The sequence below is a fragment of the Brachyhypopomus gauderio genome, chromosome 7 (assembly GCF_052324685.1).
Source record: "Brachyhypopomus gauderio isolate BG-103 chromosome 7, BGAUD_0.2, whole genome shotgun sequence".
Classification (NCBI taxonomy): domain Eukaryota; kingdom Metazoa; phylum Chordata; class Actinopteri; order Gymnotiformes; family Hypopomidae; genus Brachyhypopomus; species Brachyhypopomus gauderio.
In genome coordinates this window covers 11,871,044-11,880,320 of record NC_135217.1, presented here as the reverse complement: position 1 = coordinate 11,880,320, position 9,277 = coordinate 11,871,044, and the positions used below count along the sequence as shown (strand labels likewise).

General features: G+C 43.4%; 1 pseudogene across 1 annotated transcript; it reads right to left on the bottom strand.

Annotated features, from left to right (window-relative positions):
- Positions 1-54: 54 nt before the first annotated feature.
- Positions 55-8,784, bottom strand: LOC143518883 (beta-glucuronidase-like; annotated as a pseudogene). Its single transcript, XR_013132298.1, has 11 exons — positions 8,646-8,784; positions 8,340-8,386; positions 7,880-8,067; positions 7,280-7,423; positions 6,880-7,058; positions 6,405-6,531; positions 5,496-5,575; positions 4,967-4,973; positions 4,088-4,263; positions 3,747-3,882; positions 55-2,588 (listed from the first exon to the last, which is right to left on the bottom strand). The product of XR_013132298.1 is annotated as a beta-glucuronidase-like (transcript).
- Positions 8,785-9,277: the final 493 nt, after the last annotated feature.

Here is a 9,277-nt window from a genome sequence, read left to right as displayed (position 1 = left end):
ATATTCAAGATATTTATATGTAAATGTCTTAAGTTTACTGAGAATCCAGCACTACTAACACATATACTATAACCCCAGAAGGTCAATTTTTGAACCAGATTAGTAAAAAACAGGAGGTAAACTTGTTACAGTATTACAGTGCAATACAAGAATGTGATCTTTATTGAAAGTCCAAAACCGATGGCTCATGTTGTAAAACAGGGTTTACATTACAATCACTTACAAAACCCCAGCATATATCCAAAGCTATTATCTATATCAAATTTGTTTACAGTGATGGAAATCCTGAAACCGTATGTCGTTTTAAGTACGACATTGATTTACAAATGTCATCTTTACACCTGAATTTAGCTGATTTTTTAGCTGTTACCAGTGACTGGTAGCTGCCTTTGTGGAATGAGATGCATGTATGGAACCACAGAAGTCATTGACGGTGGAACAGCATTTAGTATCTCAGAGGAAGCCACCACAGGCCATACAGGTTGTCTGAACTGGTTAAACTGGAATGAGAAACAGCATTCAGCATGAGAAGTATTAATAGCCGAGACGCAAATGAGGGGGAAAACTTGTAAGCCTTCGTTGGTCTTTCAATATTTTTATTGTTGAAAGACCAGATGGTAAATGTGAAATGGTGAAGAAAACCATTTACTTTCATACACAAGTAAACTCAACATCATCTTTCCTCACTCAAAATGGGTACAGCTCTCTGCATAATTCCCATCTTGCAAAAGTATCATGACAACAAACACAGTCTGAATTTGTTAATTATTCTGTATTTAAAAGATTTAGGTACCAAACAGCTCAAGAAACATTTCAGGCTCCGAAATCAGTATCAGTGATTGGAGGTGGAATGTTGGAGATGTTTGGAATGTTTTGCAAACAATGATGCCCTTTGGTACTTATGTCAGCAAGGACACAACAGGCAAGCTCCATCATGCTCTCAAAACAATGCCACCCCAGAGAGGTCATGTCCAGGGCCTTGTTTTGATCTTGATCCCTGTACAGTCCCCTCTCCTCCTCACCGTGAACCTCAGTGACTGTACGGCAAACTATGAAGCTGGTCAGCTCAGTATGAGAGGGGAAACTTTCACAAAAGCACCTCACGCGTGTCATGATATTCCGCAAAAAGTAAGGACCACGAGCTTGGTTCTACAAAGGCTGGGAACAGAGGTTTCCTCTGGACTTTCCTTTAGCTGTATTACAATTGGGCAGAAAGGAATCTACCTCTATAAAAATAGCCCACTCTCAATAAGGGGCATACACGGAGAACATGAACATACAATGTGGCATTTAAGAATAGCCTTAAGTGTTGGTGTAACCTGCCATGCACCACACACCCTTCCAGCATTTTGGTCATGCATTTGATTTGTGTTACTGCGCTCAGAAAAAAACAAAGCCAGAACAGCAGCAAAAAGTCATTTAAAAATGGGCCCTTAAAGGAAGACCTTGGTGAATTATCAGATTTATCCAGTTTTAAATATAAGCCAAAAAGAGTTGATCTGCTAAGACATATCTGGCATGTCAGATATGTTTTAAATTGACACTGGAGCCTTGAGACTAACGGCCAACAAGAGAAGCAAATATCCTCCTGTACAGCGCCCTCCAGAGGCCATGGAAGCAATGCACGTTTACTATGTGTGCACAATAAACTAAACTGCATGCAAATTCATTTAAATGTGGTCAGTCAGGAAATACTAAATTGACATAATGAAATCACAACCCCTTCGCATGCTTTCTTCACGGTCTTAATTTATGCATTTCAATTTGAAGTATTTCTCAAATTATTCAAAATGTGCCCAGATTTCGGTTTTAGCTGAAATAGCCCTGGACTACGGGTTAAATTATCTTATCTTATCTGAGAATGAACATAAATAAGAAGTGCAGAATGTCTTCTGTGCATGTGAAACAGCCCCTGTGACATTTGTTAGGAAGAAACAAAGTGGGTGTGTGGACAGGCTGGAGGGAAGTGTACTGTGTAAATGTGCAGAGGTGATTTTCCACACAAGTATCCATAAACAAGACGTGATGGATTTGTTGTTAAATTGATGGCTGTTTGACAATTTTGCAGAGCCCTGGGGTTTTCTCAGCCACCCTAAGTATGTCATACATAAAGCAGAAAAGCTTTTCAATTTGACATTACGTAACTTGCTGTAGTCTGAGGCACGTGTGTGTGGTGACTGTGGCTTGCAATCTGCACAATGGTGGACACAGGCTTCTCCTTATAGTTACATTAGCACTGTAGCTACAGTATATAACCCGACAACTAAAACATGGACATCAAACAACAGGACATCCTGTCTTGGCAGATCAAGTCCATTTCACATAATACCTAAATTGTTCACATAACCATTCGTTTAAGTCACTTATGGAAGGCACGAGGTGGATTTTAACAGTGTCAGTTTACACTGTTCACACTTCCAGACCGATAGGTAGTGAGGATCACAGGCAGGGGTATCTTTCCCATGTGGGCGGGACACCTGTCTCATTGGCGATGCTCCAGTAGCGCTCTCTCAGGAGGAAGGCCCCTGCTTTGGGCTGGCGCTGACGAGTGAACATGCCCTTCTTATTTCCCACCACACGGGTGAGGCCTGCGGGGAGAGAGGGGGGGTTACGGATAAGAATCTCCTTGTTTGATCGCTCACCAATTATATCTGCTGGCTAGCCATCAACGTGTGTGTGTACCCTTCAGCTGCAGAAACATGACACTCTTATTTTCAGTCAGCAGGTGGCCGAAAATGCAGAGTGAACAGTCGCAAATATCCCATGATGAGAGTGACTAACAGCCTCGAGAAGGAGGAGATGGCTAATTTTGGTTGGGCTCCTTTTTAGACTAGACTATTATTTTTATCATGCGTATCGAAGTAAGAATGCCGTCCAGTTCAAAAGGCTGACGTGAAGTAAACCTTTCTAGATGTTTAGACTTCTAAATTTGTTATCTTATATGATAAACCAGATGATTAATATGGTAAACACTGATTGAATAATGAGTTTATATATAAATGTGAGGTTTTAGTCAGTCATGTTGTTCCCTTTTGTACTCTAAAATGCATGTGCCCACCCACCCACATATAACCACATCATATGGAAAATGACTCACTCTCTCTCATACACATACATATATAAATACACAATGCATAATCATATGGTAAATTGGTAAATAACTGTGGAATAGCACTCTAGCTACAACAAGCTGAGAGTGAGATAGAGATAGAGAGAGAGTCCATTGTCATTTTGCGTTGATTTGTGTGTAATACCTGTCAGACTACAGGACGTTCCAATTCTGGAATTCCGACTTTGTTCAAAGGATTTCCTTTCACTCCGCGGCTTACTTCCAAGTAGCCTAACTGGCCACTCCACACTACGAACGCGCCCAATATGCCACAGATTATGGCACTTCTTAGCTGAACATGTATTTAGTTTCCACTCAGGTCTGCGCTATAAAGGCCACCTTTATTTCAAAGTGACACTTTTTGACAATCCTGAAAGACTCAAGGTATCTAAACCTTTTCTAAATAGGTCTGGTCTAAAAATGACAGTCCATGATGAATCCCCATTGACATTTTAAGACCATGTTTAATCTGGCCTAAGACTTGGTTTAATCTGGGCCTGGACAAACAGGCCAGAGATATTTTTTTTTACATAGCTTAACATACACCTTCAAACACAACATCCTCTCATAAGCTTATGATGGCGAGCTAGTGATTTAAGGGGCGTGTTAAAAAAAGATGAAAACGGCCATTCCTGACCCTGAGCAGTCATGAAGTCAGCAAAGTTCCAGATGAGCTCTCCCACGACAAACTCTTTCCTCTTCTGGTCGAACACTTTGTGGTAGTTCTGCAGGACAGTCTTCTGGTACTCCTCAGTGAACATGGTTGGGGGATCCTGTAGGGGAAGTGCAGCGGAGTGTGTAGTTTTAACACAGGTAACAGGGTACGGCTGACCTAGCTCAACTGCAAACAGTCCTGCTGCTGGAGGTGTTCATATTACAGTTTTTGACTACAGGTTCCACTCGACTGAGTATATCAGCCTACAAGTGAATCAGAAAATGGCAGTTATCTGTCGGCGGGTGAGAGGGAGGCGTCCTTACGCTGTGCAGTCCGGGCACGGCATCCGCTCCGTACTCGCTCTGTATGATGGGCTTCTGGTACTTTCCATACCAGTCATCAAACTGGGTGTGAAGCTGGATGGAAATTACCTCCAGGTGGCCGGGATCGTGGTACCAGGAGAAGTAGCTGTTCACACAGATCACGTCCTTTGATGCATCTGCACAGACCCAGGAGGGTTTGGATATGCAAGCAGGTTCATTTAAAGAAGCGTTCCCTTTCGTGTGAATCCTTCAAACTGCTGAGTGTCGAGGTTGTATAGTATTCCTAGATACGCCGTAACCTTACGCGGTGTTGAAATACTACAGAGACTGAGGTAACCTGATGTTGAGGTCGTGGCAGCTCTGGTGTGTAAGAAATGAGGAGCTCTGCAGAATGATCATTGTTCTACAACAGAAAGTGTCCAAAGTGATATTCTATGCCATTCAGTAAGACTTCAATACATGTGGGAAAAGGGAAAAAAAAACCTATTAATTTACACACTGTTCAAACACGCAGCGCTAAAATACACACGCAAAAACCACAAGTCCGCATGTACACAGAACCAAAGCAAACACTGCGCAAGCCAGTAGATTCCAGTAGATTACATAATGTTTTGGCTAAAGGCTCGTACTCGCAATGCTTCCAGCCACGCAACGCCTGACCCGTTCATCCCGCTCAGAGGTTTTCAGAGTTGAATTCCTGTGACGTGCGGGTGCCGCAGGTGGATCGCGGTCCAGTCCGAAAAGGGCTCTGGGTCGCAGGGAAAACCTCAGGAAAACTCATGCAGGGGCACGAGGAAGTGAACACTGAGCCTACAAGGGTGGTTAGATCACCAACCTGACACTTCGAGCAGACACACTCCATATATGGCTCCTGATTACATGGTGACTGTGGTGTGCACTGATTAAGGGTAGGTGTAGTGCAAAGCATCAACATTTTCCATAATAATCAGTGATTTCACGTTGAGACCAAACCATAAAAAATCTAGAATAATATGGCCTGCAAAACCTGCAAGTTATTGTGATGTAGAAAAATGTCCTAAATAGTTTGCAGAGTATAAAAATGTAAATGTGCCGGAATTTTGTCAATTGTGATTTTTATACCGCAATCGAAATTTGTCCTCCGCTTTTAACCCATCTGTGCGGTTAGAACACACACACACACACACGATTACTAGGGGGCTGTGGATCACACGTGCCGTGGGCAGCCCTAGCCCGGTGCCCAGGGAGCAGTTGGGGTTAGGTGCCTTGCTCAAGGGCACCTCAGTCATGGTCTGAGGTCTCGGAATCGAACCCACGACCCTCCGGTCACAAGACCAGTTCCCTACCACCAGGCCATGACTGCCCCATGAAAGCCAATAATTAAATGATATGTTCAGAGTGTGTTGTGCTGCAGTGGAGAGAGACTCACCCCTTGGTCTCTGGAGTAGTTACTGTCTGTAATGATCGTCACAGGTCTCATCCAGAGACTTCGTACGAGCTATAAGCTGCCTGCAAAAATAAATTAAGGAAATGACAACAAAGCAAACAGATAAAAACACTTATACTGTAGACAACTGTGCATGATGATAAAAAAATAATTAATTTTGGGTAAAAACATGATTGACTGAAAGACACAGAACCACCAGCCTGGTGTTTCATTGCTGGTTTCTCCAACCAGCTCTGGAGTACCAAGTGAAGATACAGTCGTACAGTCATGAACTTGTGAGATCACAGCGAGTTTGCTCACTAATGGGTCCTCAGCCATGCCAGTGTCCTGTGACTGTGTTCCACCCATTCTGTGTAAATGATGGCTTGATTTGTGCTCAACTAACCTGAGCACATTCTTACAGTCACCCTGAACAAGACCAGGCCTACACACGTCCATCTCCACATGACATAACACTACCAAAACAACCACCTCACACTCACATGACTGGGACACACTGCATGACATTTGTGCGTACAAATCTGCCAATACAAACGAGTCCACGCCAGTGCAGACAAATGACTGTGTGACTAAACAGGAACTATTATGACATCAGACACTTTTCTTTCTTGAACTCTTCTGTGTTCCAATAGCAGTGAGTTGTATCAAATGTCCGGGACGCTACTGCCCCCTGTTGTCCGCTTACTGCTCCGACCTTGGCATGCGTTTGAATTTGTGGTGAAACATTCTGGGTGGTGAAATGAAACCTGGCTGATAACGGTAGACCTCTCATCATGTGTCTTGAGCAAATCTGAGCCACTGCCCAAGTAACTACCATTTCATCAAATTTCCTTCAACTGACTCTACGTGCATAACTTTATATGCACATGCTTAACATTGTGGTTCTCGTACTTGAAATAGGGGCCTGCTGGGGGGCACCTCTGCAGCCGGCTCATTGGCCACAGACGGGTGGTTTTTATCCCGCCTCACCAACTCCTCCATGATAACATGGTGATGGTCCAGAGAGGCTGGGGCAAAACTGTGTACACACACACACACACACACACACACACACACACACACACACACACACACACACACACACACACACACACACACACACACACACACACAGAAGTCAATGGTTCACCAATAGTTGGCAATGGTGCAAACAAACAGGATGCAGAACATGAAAAATTCAGGGGAACCTCAAACACTTTAACCAACAGTAACATAAGTACATAATCAGAATTCCGATCATTAATAAACTTAAAAGATGAAAGCTTACAGGATCACTATTCCCACAATCATTGGAGTTAATCTGACCACTGATTTAAAGAGAATGAGCTTAGCCTGTTGTAGTCATGAAAGCGGTGTTGAAGCGTACATGTCTTTGATGCCCACACCCGGGCACTCATCTATGACCACGATGCCCAGGCGGTCGGCCATGTCCAGGATCTCCTCAGCATACGGGTAGTGACTGGTGCGGAACGAGTTTGCACCCATCCACTTCAACAGGTTGAAATCTTTCACGATGAGAGGCCAATCAAAACCCTTCCCTCGAATCTATGGCACAGGTGCAAATATTCATGCTCAAGAGGCAAAGAGGACGAGTCATCCTTCCTCCATGTGATGATGGCAACCGTGTCCTTGCATGACTCATCTGAACAAGTTATTGTCTTTTTATGTTGAAAACAACAAATAAACAAACAAACAAACAGTGTCATGAGGAACTCCTTCACCCGACGGCTCTTTCAGCAGCTCTGCTGCCCCCTGCTGGTACTCACGTCCGAATCCTCATGCTTGTTGACTCCATGGAAGTAGAATGGCTTGTTGTTGATGAGGAACTTGGATGTGGTGACGTTGACAGTGCGAATGCCCACAGGTAGGGTATAGATGTCCCTGTCCCCACTCTCAGCCTTGAGTTGAACCTGAGGGGAAGCAGGGTCCGGGCAAATCACACATCTGACAGCAAAAGAGCTCGATTCAGATCAGCTCCATTCAATTATAGAAATGTGTTTCATTAATTCATCAAAAACAAACGTTGACCTTAAGCCGACAATGCTCTGAATTTTTGTATACAGGCCTAGAACATGCAACAGTCAATGGAGAGAGAAACACAAATTTTAAGTTATGTTTAAACCATTTTGGTTTGGCAAAACTGTTAAATGAAGATATTATCAAACAATGCCCTCAGGTAGAAGTTATGAAGCAATGTTTAAATTACCAAAGGCAAAGGGCATCAATCATTCATTGACCTCGGTAGCCCATTTTTGTCTGGGACTGGGTTTAACCTTTGTCTGAAAAACTGCTTTGTCTGGTTGCATAGCATGGATCACCTCAAAGCCCCCTTTCACCTCCGTCAACACCTGCTTTCACCCACTCACCTCCATCAAGTACATGTAGCCCGGGTTGGCGTGCATCAGGTAAGGCCACCAAAGATTGACCTTTGGAACTTCGAGAATGCCTGAGGTTCCGCTGGCACTGGCCACACATCGCCCGTCTTTACTCAAGAGTGCCACCGTCACAGCGGGCTGGGCACTGCCCACCACTGCCATGCTGTAGTTCACCATCCCTACAACACAGGGAAAAAGCCAAAAACTTTAACTTTCACTTGGGTGTGATCAAGGCAGTGGCAGACTTAAGCATACTGGCATGTTGAAGCATGTTCAAAAAGGGCCCTTTCATGGAACCCTGTTCAATAAGAGGTTTGTTGTTTTGCCATTTTTTCCCATACGATTGTAAAGCTGCTTTGTGACAGCATGTGTTGAGAAAAGCACTATATAAATAAATTTGACTGACTTATTACAAAAGCACGGTGATAGGAAGAAAAGGACCGTCAGTTACCTGTACTGTTCAAAAAGGTCGTGTACACTGTGCACCACATAATGGACCTTGCAATAACACAAAATAAATGTTAGGACATGCAAGTATTGCAAAAATGCCTACAACACCTCTTCTGCATAGAGAAACTAAAAAATGTACCTGTTGGTATATTACAAAAAAGTGTTTTTTCTTGGTATATAGAAACTATATGGTATATATATACGAAACTAAGAACAGTTTAGTAGCTAGATTATAGACATTAAAATGTGTGCAGGGCACAGTTAAGAAGCTCGCTAACAAATTCACGCCCACAAATGCTGATGTTACCTCTGCCAGCGGTCTTTTGAACCAGGCTTTCTCGAAACCCTCGTTCCTGTCCTGAGAAAAGTCTGCTCTGAATCTCCAAAGCCCGTTAAGTTCTTTTATCTCTCGTGAAGGAGATTCTTGCGGGAAGAGCATTCCTCCGTCCAGCGAAAGACACAAATTCCATACAACAGTCAGGCACGCAAAATGCACCAGCCACATGTTGAAACGTTGGCTTTACAATGGTACAAAACGCAAAGCCTGGCGGTTTTTATAGGGCTCAAAGCAGCAGCTCGCCTTTTCCTTCCGCTAAAATCACATGACACATGCATCACATAGCTAGAGCAAATTTACGAAGAGCCGGACTACTTCCCCCTCCGGAGAAACGCCAGAGGGCGCCCAAGATTCAACAATGAATGTGAAATATAAGGATGAAATGTAAAATAGTTCCTCACCACTCGGCCAGGACTATCCTTTAATTTAAGAAAGTTTGAGTAAATTACACTACAACTAGCTGAGCTAGCTGGCTTGTTGAGCTGACACCACAGTCGTAGAAATGGAGGAATACTAGCGTCTTACTGCAGTACTTACTTACATGTAAGTTTTCGTTGCTATTTAGTCTATTTAGTGTAATACATACTTCTATGAAAACCGAT